This window comes from Fistularia commersonii, unplaced genomic scaffold (assembly GCF_037954325.1).
Source record: "Fistularia commersonii isolate RoL2024-O1a breed Wild unplaced genomic scaffold, RoL_Fcom_v1.0 HiC_scaffold_38, whole genome shotgun sequence".
NCBI lineage: Eukaryota > Metazoa > Chordata > Actinopteri > Syngnathiformes > Fistulariidae > Fistularia > Fistularia commersonii.
In genome coordinates, this window is record NW_028233996.1 from 1,304,530 (window position 1) to 1,318,366 (window position 13,837).

Sequence of the window (13,837 nt, forward strand, 5' to 3'; positions counted from 1 at the left end):
AGCTCACTGTCACCCCCAGCAGGCGAAGGAAGGCTCTCCAAAACCTGGATATGAATTGAGGTCCTCGATCAGAGACGATGTCCTCCGGCAGTCCAAAGTTCCGGAAGACCTGGTTGAAGAGGGCTTCTGCTGTCTCTGATCCCCATGAGGGGAGTCCCTACAGCATCAACTTGCATGCCTTTAAAAAAAAAAAAAAAAAAAATCGATCCCCCCTCCAAGGGATACACGAGCATCCTAGTGGTTGTGGAAGGTCTGTGGCATAATCAATGTGAGATGGGACCAGGGTCTATTTGGGATGGGTAAGGGTTCCAGTTTCCCTGCTGGTAGGTGACGAGGCGTTTTTGCCCTGGCACAGTCGGGGCATTGGCTGACATATCTTCGGACGTCTCTCGACATTCCTGGCCACCAATATTTGTTTCGAAGTATGTTCTGAGTCGCACTCATTCCTGGATGCCCGGTACCTGGTGCGGAGTGTGCAGAGGTGAGGAGAGATTCCCGGATGGTCTGTGGTACGTAGGTACGATTTGCCGGAGTGTTGGGTGGTGCGGGGTCGGACACGGTGTGCTCGTAAACCCCATCCGGTGGAGCCTGGATGAAGAAATCCGGGAAGCATCAGTCAGGCAGGATTTTCTCTGGTTCTTCCAGGGCGTTTTCTGGAGTGAATCCGTGACAGAGCGTCGGCTCGCCCATCGAGAGCACCAGATTTCAGTTCAACATCCGATATCGCCCTGGCAAAGAAGAGGGCCCATCTAGCTTGGCGGGGGTTTAACCTCTTGGCTTGGCGCAGGTACTGCAAGTTCTTGTGGTCTGTTAGCACCGTGAAAGGGTATTTCGCGCCCTCAAGCCAGTGGCACCACTCTTCCAATGCCAGCTTGATGGCCAGGAGCTCTCTATTGCCAATATCATAATTGCTCTCTGCCTTCTTTTCAAAAAGGATGAGTTCAGCACAGGGCTGGAGTCGGGCCGGCTTTCCATGGGGTTGGGACAGGACAGCTCCCACCCCCGTGGTCAAAGCATCAACCTCCACTGTGAAGGGAAGATCTGGGTCCGGGTGGTGCAGCAGAGGGGCGGTCGTGAAGGCCTTCTTGAGCTCCAGGAAGGCTCGTGTGGCGGTTGGGTTCCATTGCAGGCGTTTTGGTTTGCCGCACAACAGGGAGGTGAGGGGTGTAGCCAGTTGGCTGAAGTTCTCTAGGAACCGTCGGTAGAAGTTAGCGAACCCCAGAAACCTCTGGAGTTGCTGGATTGTCTGGGGTTGAGGCCAAGAGTGGACGGCACTGACCTTTTCTTCATCCATACTCACTCCCTGTGGATCGAGGTGGTAGCCGAGGAACTGGACGGTGGTCTGGTGGAACAGGCATTTCTCTGCCTTGAGGAACAGTTGGTGTTCGCGAAGCCTGGTGAGGACCTGGGTGACATGGCGTACGTGACTGGACAGATCAGGGGAGTGGATCAGGATGTCATCTATATAGACCACAAATTTTTGGAGGAAGTCCCTGAATATCTCATTCATGCAGCCTTGGAACACGGAAGGGGCATTGGCTAGGCCATATGGCATGACCCTGTACTCCCAGTCACCAGAGGGGGTTACGAAGGCAGTTTTCCACTCATCCCTTCTTCGAAGGTGCACCAGGTTATAGGCGCTCCGGAGGTCCAGTTTGGTGAATATTTTGGACCCCCGGAGGGACTCCAAAGCCGCTGGCACCAAAGGTAGAGGATAACGGAATTTTACGGTGGCTTGGTTCAGGATCCGGTAGTCCACAAAGGGCCTCAACCCTCCATCCTTCTTTGTGATGAAGAATGTCGAAATCCCCTGCGGCCTCGCCAGTCGGATATAGCCCTGGCGCAGGGATTCCTCTATATAGGTCTCCATGGCCGCCTGTTCAGGGAGAGAGAGAGGGTAGATCTTTTCGTTCGGTAGCGGTTGGCCTGGAAGTAGATCGATCGCACAGTCCCAGGGACGATGTGGAGGCAGCGCGGTGGCTCGTTGGGAGCTGAAGACGTCCTGAAAACCCGCATACTGGGAAGGGATCTGGCCTGGTGGTCTTGCTTGGGGCTTTCCACTGATGTGGCATAGAGATGCACTACTCTCCTCGGAGGGAGCTGGGGAAAACAGTGCTCCTTGCAAGTCTCACCCCAGCGCAGGATTTCCCCAGTGGCCCAGGAAACCGTAGGCTCATGCGCCCTCAACCAAGGTCTGCCTAACACTAGATCTATCTGTGATTCCTCCAGGACATGAAACAAAATGTTCTCCACATGCAGAACCCCAATTCTAAGCTGAAGGGAGGAGGTTTGTGTGTTGACTTGCCTGGAAGATAGAGGTTTTCCCATCACTGATCGAACGGTGAAGGAGGGGGAACACGGGATCCGGGGAATTTGTAGCTGTCGGCAGAGTGCACCGGAGATGAAGTTCCCTGCCGAGTCGGAGTCTAGGAGGGCGTGCACAAGGTGGGTAGAGTCAGACACACAAAGCTGGGCTGGGATAGTCAATGGTGTTAAGTAGACGTTAGGAGAAAGCACAGCGCCCACCTGGGGTGTTGGAGGTCTCGTGGGGCAGTGTGATATCCGGTGATCCTTATCTCCACAGTAGAGGCAGAGGCGGTTGGCTATGCGTCTGCGTCTCTCTGTGGTTGATAATTGGAGGGCATCCACCTCCATGGCCTCTCCTGCTTGCTCCGGCTGGTTCCGGGACGGCCCTGTGGCAGACCTTCCCGGGACAGAGAAACAGGCCTCTCTCCGGTGCGATACCCGGATGGCCAGCTGGATGAACCTCTCCAACCCCATGCCGTCATCGTACGCCGCCAGGTGGAGGCGCAAGGAGGTGTTCAGGCCTTGTCGAAACTTGGCCAGAAGGGCTGGCTCATTCCATCCACTGCTAGCGTCCGGAACTGTAGGGCATACTCCACGATGGACCCCTTCCCCTGACGGAGGTTTAAAAGTTGAGCCTGGAGGGAGGAATCCCCCTCAGGCAGGCTGAAGGCTTCTAGGAAGTGCTCCATGAAGTTCTGCGCCGTCGCCGTCACCGTGCCTGGGGTATTCCAGATCGCTTCCGCCCACTGGAGTGCCTTACCCGACAGGAGGGAGATGACGTAGGCGATCTTGGACTTCTCCGTGGGGAACCAAGTGGGCTGCATCTCAACCATCAGTGAGCATTGTAACAGTAAGCCCTTACAACTTTCTGGGGAGCCGGAGTAGGTGGCGAGGCTAGCCATCGGGGCAGCCTGGATGACCTGATGAGGCGTGGAAGAGCTTGTGGGCTCCATACCAGGTCTGATCTTCTGTTACAGTTGGTTCCCAAGAGGACAGACACAGGTTCATAGATTTGCAGGTGGTTTAATAAGTTGATAGAGCGGGAGGTCATACACACATCAGGGAGAAGAATACGCAGACTTGTCATAGCAACAAGATCACACAATGTCTGCAACTTTGGGTCCGCCCTTTATACTCTTGCCTAATTCGTGGGATTGTTTCCTGGTGAGGCGTGTTCACCAGGTGCAGGGGATAACTGCCGTGATTGCTGTGCCACTTGCCCGGGGATCCGATGAGTCGTGACACACAGTTACCCCAACTATCAGTCCAGGGAATCTCAATTCTGGGGAGAAAGTGCAGTTGTTATCTGAGAAATATGCTCTCAGTTATTTCCCTTTTATTTTGAAGGGCCAGTCCCAGTGTCCGATCTGTCCGTTGTGTTTTTATTTGCTTGAAAATAAACCTAACTTCTTCCAGTTCTGCAAAGCAAGAGGCTGTCACACATATTATTCCTCCGTAAAAGACCCAGTTGGTATTGAGGGGTAGCACGCAGATCTACTGCACAAATGACCTCTGATAACAGGTTATGGCCCCAGGAAACCCCCAAAGACGGCTGAAGACAGTTTGGAGCCGCTGAGAAGAGCGACGATACTGCGAACTCGGAGTGAAGGTTAGCTTGAGTGGCGAGACTCCAGACCCGGCACCCCAGTGCCTTCATAGCCATCTTTGGGGATTTCAACCACGCCACCCTGTCATCATCTCTGCCCACTTTCAAACAGTTTGTGGACTGCAAGACCAGAGACAATAAAACTCTGGACCTGCTGTATGCCAATGCCAAGGACGCATACAGCTGCACAGCTCTCCCTGCTCTGGGCAGATCAAACCACAATCTGGTCCACTTGAAGCCTCGCTATGTTCCTGAAGTCCAGCGGCAACCTGTGATCACCAGAACTGTCCGGAGGTGGTCACAGGCGGCAGAACTGACTCTTCAGGGATGCTAGGAGACGACGGACTGGGATGTGCTCTGCGAAGACCAGGGAGGCGACATCGGAAAACTCTCCGACTGCATTACTGACTCTGTCAACTTCTGCACGGACAACATCATCCCCACCAAGACTGTGCGTTGTTTCTCAAACAACAAACCCTGGGTGACTAAGGACATTAAGGACACACTGAACAGGAAGAAGGCAGCATTCAGGAGTGGAGACAAAGAGGAACCGAAGAAGGTGCAGACTGAGCTGAGGGAGAAGATCGCAGAGGGAAAGGACAGTTACAGGAGGAAGCTGGAGAGCAAACTCCAGCGGAACAACATGAGGGAGGTGTGGAGTGGGTTGAAAACCATCACTGGCCATGGAAAACAAGCAAGCCAGATGATGGAAGGAGACTTGCAGGAGGCAAACGAACTAAACCTGTTTTTTAACAGATTTGATGAAGGTGCCTCCGCCCACCCTCCCCCCAGTTCCTCTCAGGACTTTCCTTCCCCTGTGCCCTCACCCCTCACTTTAAGGAGCTTTCCCCCTCCCCCACGCACCTCTTCTGCTTCCCTGGGCGATGTCTCGTTTACACCTCAGCCGTCCTGCCCCCCACTGGGACTCTCTCTGCCCCCCACTGGGACTCTCTCCACCCCCTCCTGTCGCCTTCACCGCTCAGGAGGTGAGAAGAGAGTTCAGCCGCCTTCGTCCCAGGAAAGCTGCTGGCCCTGACGGCCTTAGCCCCAGAGTGCTGAAAGGATGTGCCTCTCAGCTGTGTGGGATCTTCTCACATCTCTTCAACCTGAGCCTGACCCAGACGGTTGTCCCCGACCGGTGGAAAACCTCATGCCTGGTTCCAGTGCCCAAGGTGAAGCATCCCAGCACACACAGCGACTACAGACCAGTGGCCCTGACATCACACGTCATGAAGTCGCTGGAGAGGCTCGTCCTGAGGCACCTTGGCACAGTCGTCGGACCTTCGCTGGACCCCCTGCGGTTCGCATACCACCCACGGATAGGAGTGGAAGACGCCATCATCTTCCTGCTGCACAGAATCTACACACACCTGGAGGAGGCAGGAAGCACTGTGAGAGTTATGTTCTTTGACTTCTTCAGTGCTTTTAAAACCATTCGACCTGCCCTGCTGAACAGGAAGCTTCTGGACATGCAGGTAGATGCTCCACTCGCGGCTGTTGGAGAGTAATTCTAATTCATGCTGGTCTAAGTTAAAACCTGTAAAGAGGAGACTGAGGTTATAATAAGAAATAACACAGACAAGCGACTATTCTTTTGTGCTCTGCAGAGGGGGAGACTCAGCGCGCTCTTTGGAGCCAAGATCCAGAGAATCCCCCCGAGTTCCTCCTTGCTCGGCTTTTTATTGTGTGAAAGTGTTTATTTACATAACAACATTCATTGGATAGTATAGTTCATGCATATGTGAAGTTGTCCAGGATGATATACAGGGGTGGGCAGGTTTCTCTCCAGAAGTGTTTATCCTCGTTTAGATTTACGTTTACAGGGGTTAGGTTCTTATCTAAAGATGTTTACGACCATTGGAATATCTTGGAGGGCCCAATTCTTGTTAGAGGACAAAGGTCTTTTGTGCTCGGGCATGTCTGGCTAACTTCATGTGAGTAGTCGAAATAACATAGTTATAGAAATAGAGAGAAAACTCTAACATTGTTCGTAGTCTCATAAACAGGAGGGAATTGTTAAACTCTTCAGCATCATCATGCCATGTTGGTACATAGTTTACAGATAACACTTCATACAACATCATGGTCGTCGTCCTCCACAGTCGAATCATTATCATTTTCTTTTTCTGAATCACTTATAGGCAGTTGCTCATATATCTGTCCAGTGTAGTGAGTCCTTGGTTGGGTCTGCACTGCTACTATTGCCATCTGGACAAAGGCTGTGGAAGCCATTTTAGCAATCATGCTTCTCAAACAAGGAATAACGCACAAAGTAAATAAACAAAACAAAATAAGAATCACAATCACAGGTGTAAGGCATTTTAAAAGTATTTGCCACCAAGTTCCGTTGATGATCCATCCAAGAGGGTCAAACTGTAAAAACGACATTAAAGTATCACTGTCCTCTTTACCCTCTAGTTGGTTCTTTAATGTCGTCATTTTGTCATGAATTGCTGTGAAACTGTCTCGCATGTCTGGGATATATGTGCAACATTGTTGTCCTATTATCGCACATACACCACCTTCCTTGGCTAAGACAATGTCTAAAGCCATACGATTTTGTAAAAGCATTTCTTTCATAGCCATAGTCTCTGGATTGTTTTGTATCAGTCCATTCAATTCTAGAACCCTTGACGTTAGGTTCTCTAATGTCGCCCAGACCTCATTCATTTGATGTCCCAAGTAGACTACACCATAGTTAGGGAACATTGTCATAAGTATTCCTCTAGAGTCACTTATCAAGGCTCTTCGACTACGTTCATGTCCCACAGGCCTAATGAGTTGTATGCTATGAGTCATGTTATGCTCTGGTATAAAAGTCATAGCACTTCCTAATCGGGCCAAATAGCATGTGCCACACCAATGTTCAGGCAGATACAGAAATGCTCGTTTGCCACAAATCCATACATGTGTTTTTGGGCATGTATGGATAACCGTATTTGTGTGGGAATCCAAAAATCCTCCATGGTGGTATACCAGATTTGGTGAGGTTTGTTTCAATGCCCAATAATGGCTTGAGGGCTGTCAGATTCATGGCACACACACCCATTCCCCACTTTCCAACCTCACATATACTATTATTATAGTAGTCATAGGTTTTCCTAACCGGTCTATCCGTTTCCATATCTAGCACAGTGTCACACTGTAGTTGGCCGAGATAATGCTCTTTCTTACCACACTGTCGTTTCATACAAAATGGTGGTGTCTTTTGTATTGTCATTAGAGTGAATCCCTCAATGACAGTTTTATTGGTTACCATAGAATAATTAGCTGGTAATCGCCATTTGGATGGATCGTAAGGCAGAAAAGGAAGGACTGAGGTATTTGTTATATTCTGAAAAATTCCAAATCTCTGACTCAGTCCTTGGGAATATACCCATATTATAGACAAGGTCTCACTTTGGTTAATTGGATGAGGTTGTATAGTCGGGTTATGAGACATTGATATTGGCATTACCGTACAAACATAACAATCAGTTAGGTCTCCTGCCATTACATTTACCAATCGCCACCAGAGACTGTCTCGGTGTGGAAGATGAGAAGCAGTATGAACTCTGGGAGACTAAATGCTTGGCCTACATGCGGCTGCAGGGGCTCAAAGACACAATTCTGAGTGAAACTCCAGAATTTGATGACGATGACGAGGAGGCGAAGGACAAGGAGCAGAATGAAATGGCCCATGCCGAACCGATCCAGTTTTTAGATGACAAAAGTCTAGGCCTGGTCATGCGCGAAGCTGCAGATGATGGGAGAAAGGCACTGAAGATGTTACGAGAGTATTACGCAGGTAAAGGGAAGCCTGGCATTATAAACCTGTATACTGACCTGACAAAACTGCAGAAAGGAAGCAATGAAAGCGTAACAGACTTTGTGATTAGGGCAGAGACTATAATCACGGTGCTAAGAAATGCAGAGGAAGTCATGAGTGATGATCTTCTCATAGCTATGGTGCTAAAGGGACTTCCAGAATCGTTCAAACCATTTGCAGTTCATGTGACTCAAAGTGAAGAAAAGCTCAAATTTGCTGACTTCCGTGTTTTTCAGTGACTTTCAGAGCTGACACACACCATGTTGAGCTGGCAGACGCGACCAAGTGTCAAGGCGTGGCGAAGCAGCGGGGAGAGGCAGAGGTGATCCTCATAGACAGCAGAGGACGTCACCACACAGCACCACTGAGAAACGCACTGTTCATCCCTTCCTGTCCACAGGACATTTTTTCTGTGATGGCCGCCACAGCAAGCGGAGCAACGGTAATCTTCAATGAAGAAAAAGACATAGTCAAAATGAGTGACGGTACTGTATTTCCTATTCATGTGCAGAACACACTTTACTACCTATCTACAGCAGATGAAAGTAATGACAAATGCAATGGGTGTTTTGATTTACAAACATGGCATGAAATTTTCGGCCATTGTAATTAGAGCGATGTACAAAAGTTGACAAAAGTGGTTGATGGTATGGTAATCAAAGGGAAAACTGAAAAACCTGTATCACCATGTGAAGTGTGTATTCAAGGGAAGTTTATGCAGATCAGAAACAGAGAGCCTGATGCAAGAGCAACAGAGGTGTTTGATTTAGTGCATACAGATCTGGCAGGGCCAGTAAATCCCATATCTATAGATGGACACAGATTTGCATTGTCGTTTACTGATGATTATTCCAACACAATTTTTGTGTACTTTCTCAAACAAAAGAGTGGTACAGTGAGTGCCACAGAGAGATTCTTAGCAGACACTGCCCCTTATGGGAAGATTAAGTGTATGAGATCTGACAATTGTACTGAGTTTATGTCAAAAGAGTACCAAGGACTAATGATTAAACGGGGTGTTAGACATGAAACGTCAGCGCCATACTCACCACACCAAAACGGGAAAGCAGAGAGAAACTGGAGGACTTTATTCGACATGGCATGGTGCATGTTACTAGGAAGCAACCTACCCAAAACATTGTGGACCCATGCAGTGCAGACAGCAGCAGTCAGGAACTGATGCTTTAATAATCGGACAAAGCAGACGGCTTACTTTATGTTGACGGGAAAGAAACCAAATGTGTCACAAATGCAAATGTTTGGTGCTGTGTGCTATGCATACAAGCACAACAAAAAGAAACTTGACTCAAGAGGTGAGAAGGGAGTTTTCATTGGATATGACAAAAATAGTCCAGCTTATTTTGTATATTATCCAAATAGTGAAAGAGTACTAAAAACACAGACTGCTAAAATTTGTGACAAACCCATCTCCAGAGCAACAAACCCAGACAGAGATGAGCTCAGATCAGGATGATGATGATGATGATGATGATGATGATGATGATGATGATGATCTTCATCTAGCGGCCATAAAATGTAACGAAGCGGAGGGAGAAAGCCATCCGGTGTTCCCCGAGTAGCGGCGACGAACGAGTTTAGAGCCGTGGAGAAGGTTTGCTTCCCCCCCACCCTCTCTTTCTAACTTCTTCTTCTTCTTCTTCTTCTTCTTCTTCTTCTTCTTCTTCTTCTTCTTCTTCTTCTTCTTCTACAGTTTCTAGTCCATACATCATCGCTGGTCTCACCACTGTCTTGTACACCTTTGTACACCGTGGAAATGGGCAGCCCCGTATCTGACCGTGTGACACAGCCAAGCAGTGCAGACAATGTGAGACGATCAACTAGAACCAAAAAGAAGCCCAGTTACTTTAATGGTTATGTGACTAGTGCTATTGACGATGACCAAGTGTTCACTAACATTGACTACTGTTATAGACTGGCGTGTGGTGTCCCACAGACATTTAAAGAGGCAAGGAGTTCCCTCAATGCTGACAAGTGGATGAAATCTATGGACGACGAGATGGAGTCATTGAGAGAGAACAACACTTTTACCCTAACACAGCTACCCCAAGGCAAGTGTGCAGTGGGGGTGGGGGGGTGGGTGTATGCGCTAAAAAGAAATGAAGTTTGCACAAACAAATATAAAGCTCGTTATTTTGCTAAGGGCTACAGTCAAAAGTATGGCACGGATTTTGAGGAAACATTTTCTCCAACAGCAAATATGACAAGTGTGAGGGTGTTTATGCAGAAATCAGTTCAGGAAAATTTGGCAGGTCGTCATTGGAATCTGATGCTCCATTCTTACTTGATTGACAACGACTTTATTCAGAATGAAGCAGATCATTGTGTTTATGTCAAAGAAAACCAAAATGACAAAGTCATCACCATAATATGGGTAGATGATTTAATCATAGCTGCGAGTGATGAGGAAGTAATGAAAGAGGTGAAAATCATGCTTACAGCTAGATTTAAAATGAAGGACTTGGGCAAAGTGATCAAAATCAACACCCAGAAAATACGTCAGTCAGAAGAGTGTGTTAAGATGTCACAAAGAAAATATGTGGAAAGGTAGCCCTACAGTATTGTCCAACACAAGAGATGCCGGCACATGTTATGACAAAGCCTGCATCGCAGTTTAAGTTGTTGAATTTTTCAAAGTTGTTGTTTAGGTCATGAGTATTTTATTTGGATGTAAATGGGCAAAGATACCAATAATATGAGAGCAAGTGGGGGCGTTGTTAACTGAGAAATATGCTCTCAATTATTTTCCGTTTTATTTCCAAGGGCCAGTCTCAACTTCCCAGTCAACAGGACCCCGCAGACCGGCCAAGGTGCACCTTCTTCGGACACGGATCCCCGTGACGTCGGCGTGAAGCTCCGGGAGCACCAGACATGCACTTATGAATAAGCGGAGGAGTCAACTCCATAAGTCCTCCACTCAGGGCCTCGGTGTCACTGAATCGAGCAATTTGGTTTTTAATGTTTAAAAATCGGCTTAACATTGAGGTGGAAAACACAGCGGTATCGTTAAAATACAGTAACAGGGTGATAACATCCATGTAAGAAGTGGAGGGGGATTTATTGCACTCACGGCCCCACTCGTTTATTCCTCTCATACACAGCGGCCAGATCACCTGCTGGAGCTCCAAGCGCTGTGCACAGTCGGATGCCGCCATCTAGCGGACATAAAATGTAACGAAGCGGAGGGAGAAAGCCATCCGGTGATCCCCAAGTAGCGGCGACGAACGAGTTTAGAGCCGTGGAGAAGATTTGCTTTGGGTAGATGATTTAATTATTGCAGCAGAGTGTTGCATGGTTTTCAGGGAGGAGTTGAGAAAGGGTCTGGGTGGTCAGGGAGAGCTTCCAGATGATTGGACAACAACAGCTAGTGTGATCAGGGAGACAGGTAGAAGAGTACTTGGTGTGTCATCTGGAAGGAAAGTAGATAAGGAGACTTGGTGGTGGAATGAGGAAGTGCAGGAGTGTATACAGAGAAAATGGTTAGCGAAGAAGAGGTGGGATACTGAGAGGACTGAAGAGAACAGACAGGAGTTCAGGGAGATGCGGCGAAAGGTAAAGATAGAGGTAGCAAAGGCAAAACAAAGGGCTTATGATGACTTGTATGCTCGGTTGGATAGTAAGGAGGCTGAAAATGATCTATACAAGTTGGCGAAACAGAGAGATAAAGATGGAAAGGATGTACAGCAGGTCCGGGTGATAAAGGACAGAGAGGGAAATATATTGACAGATGCTAGAAGAGTGACAGGAAGATGGAAAGAGTACTTTGAAGAGCTGATGAATGTGGAAAATGAAAGAGAGGCAAGGGTAGAAGAGGTGATTATTGTAGACCACAAAGTAGCAAAAATGAGTAAAAGTGAAGTGAGGAAGGCATTGAAGAGGATGAAGAGTGGAAAAGCAGTTGGTCCTGATGATATACCTGTGGAGGTGTGGAAGTGTCTAGGAGAGGCAGCGGTAGATTTTCTGACTAGATTATTCAACAGGATCTTAGAGAGTGAGAAGATGCCTGAAGAATGGAGACAAAGTGTGATGGTGCCTATTTTTAAGAATAAAGGGGATGTGCAGAATTGTGGCAATTATAGAGGAATAAAGTTGATGAGCCATACAATGAAGTTATGGGAAAGAGTAGTGGAAACTAGACTGAGAGCAGAAGTCAGCATTTGTGAACAGCAGTATGGCTTCATGCCTAGGAAGAGTACTACAGATGCAGTATTTGCGTTGAGAATGCTAATAGAAAAGTACAGAGAAGGCCAGAGGGAGCTGCATTGCGTTTTCGTAGACCTAGAAAAAGCATATGACAGGGTGCCAAGAGAGGAGCTCTGGTATTGTATGAGGAAGTCTGGAGTGGCAGAGAAGTATGTTAGACTGGTGCAGGACATGTATGCCATCTGTGAGACACTGGTACGGTGTGCTGTAGGGGTAACCGAGAAGTTCAAGGTGGAGGTGGGACTCCATCAGGGATCAGCTCTGAGCCCCTTCTTGTTCGCAATGGTGATGGGTAGGCTGACAGATGAGGTTAGACAGGAATCCCCATGGACCATGATGTTTGCGGATGACATTGTGATCTGTAGTGAGAGCAGACAACAGGTAGAGGAAAATCAAGAGAGGTGGAGGTATGCTCTGGAAAGGAGAGGAATGAAAGTTAGTCGCAGCAAGACAGAATATATGTGTGTGAACGAGAGGAACTCGGGTGGAGCGGTGAGGCTACAGGGAGTGGAGATCAAGAAGCTGGAGGATTTCAGGTACTTAGGGTCAACAGTCCAGAGCAACGGAGAGTGCGTAAAAGAGGGGAAGAGACGGGTCCAAGCAGGTTGGAATGGCTGGAGAAAAGTGTCAGGGGTACTATGTGATAGAAGACTATCGGCCAGAATAAAAGGAAAGGTGTACAAGACAGTGGTGAGACCAGCGATGATGTATGGACTAGAAACTGTTCCAATGACCAAAAGACAGCAGACAGAACTAGAGGTTGCAGAGATGAAGATGTTGAGGTTCTCTTTGGGAGTGACCAGGATGGATAGGATTCCACCTCAATGTTAAGCCGATTTTTAAACATTAAAAACCAAATTGCTCGATTCAGTGACACCGAGGCCGTGAGTGGAGGACTTATGGAGTTGACTCCTCCGCTTATTCATATGTGCATGTCTGGTGCTCCCGGAGCTTCACGCCGACGTCACGGGGATCCGTGTCCGAAGAAGGTGCACCTTGGCCGGTCTGCGGGGTCCTGTTGACCGGAAGCTGAGACTGGCCCTTCGAAATAAAACGGAAAATAATTGAGAGCATATTTCTCAGTTGACAACGCCCCCACTTGCTCTCATATTATTGGTATCTTTGCCCATTTACATCAAAATAAAATACTCATGAATCAAACAACAACTTTGAAAAATTCAACAACTTAAACTGCGATGCAGGCTTTGTCATAACATGTGCTGGCATCTCTTGTGTTGGACAATACTGTAGGGCTACCTTTCCACATATTTTCTTTGTGACATCTTAACACACTCTTCTGACTGATCAAAATCAATACCCAGAAAATATGTCACTTTGCCCAAGTCCTTCATTTTAAATCTAGCTGTAAGCATGATTTTCACCTCTTTCATTACTTCCTCATCACTCGCAGCTATGATTAAATCATCGACCCATATTATGATGATGACTTTGTCATTTTGGTTTTCTTTGACATAGACACAATGATCTGCTTCATTCTGAATAAAGTCGTTGTCAATCAAGTAAGAATGGAGCATCAGATTCCAATGACGACCTGCCAAATTTTCCTGAACTGATTTCTGCATAAACATCCTCACACTTGTCATATTTGCTGTTGGAGAAAATGTTTCCTCAAAATCCGTGCCATACTTTTGACTGTAGCCCTTAGCAAAATAACGAGCTTTATATTTGTTTGTGCCAACTTCATTTCTTTTTAGCGCATACACCCACCCCCCCACCCCCACTGCACACTTGCCTTGGGGTAGCTGTGTTAGGGTAAAAGTGTTGTTCTCTCTCAATGACTCTATCTCGTCGTCCATAGATTTCATCCACTTGTCAGCATTGAGGGAACTCCTTGCCTCTTTAAATGTCTGTGGGACACCACACGCCAGTCTATA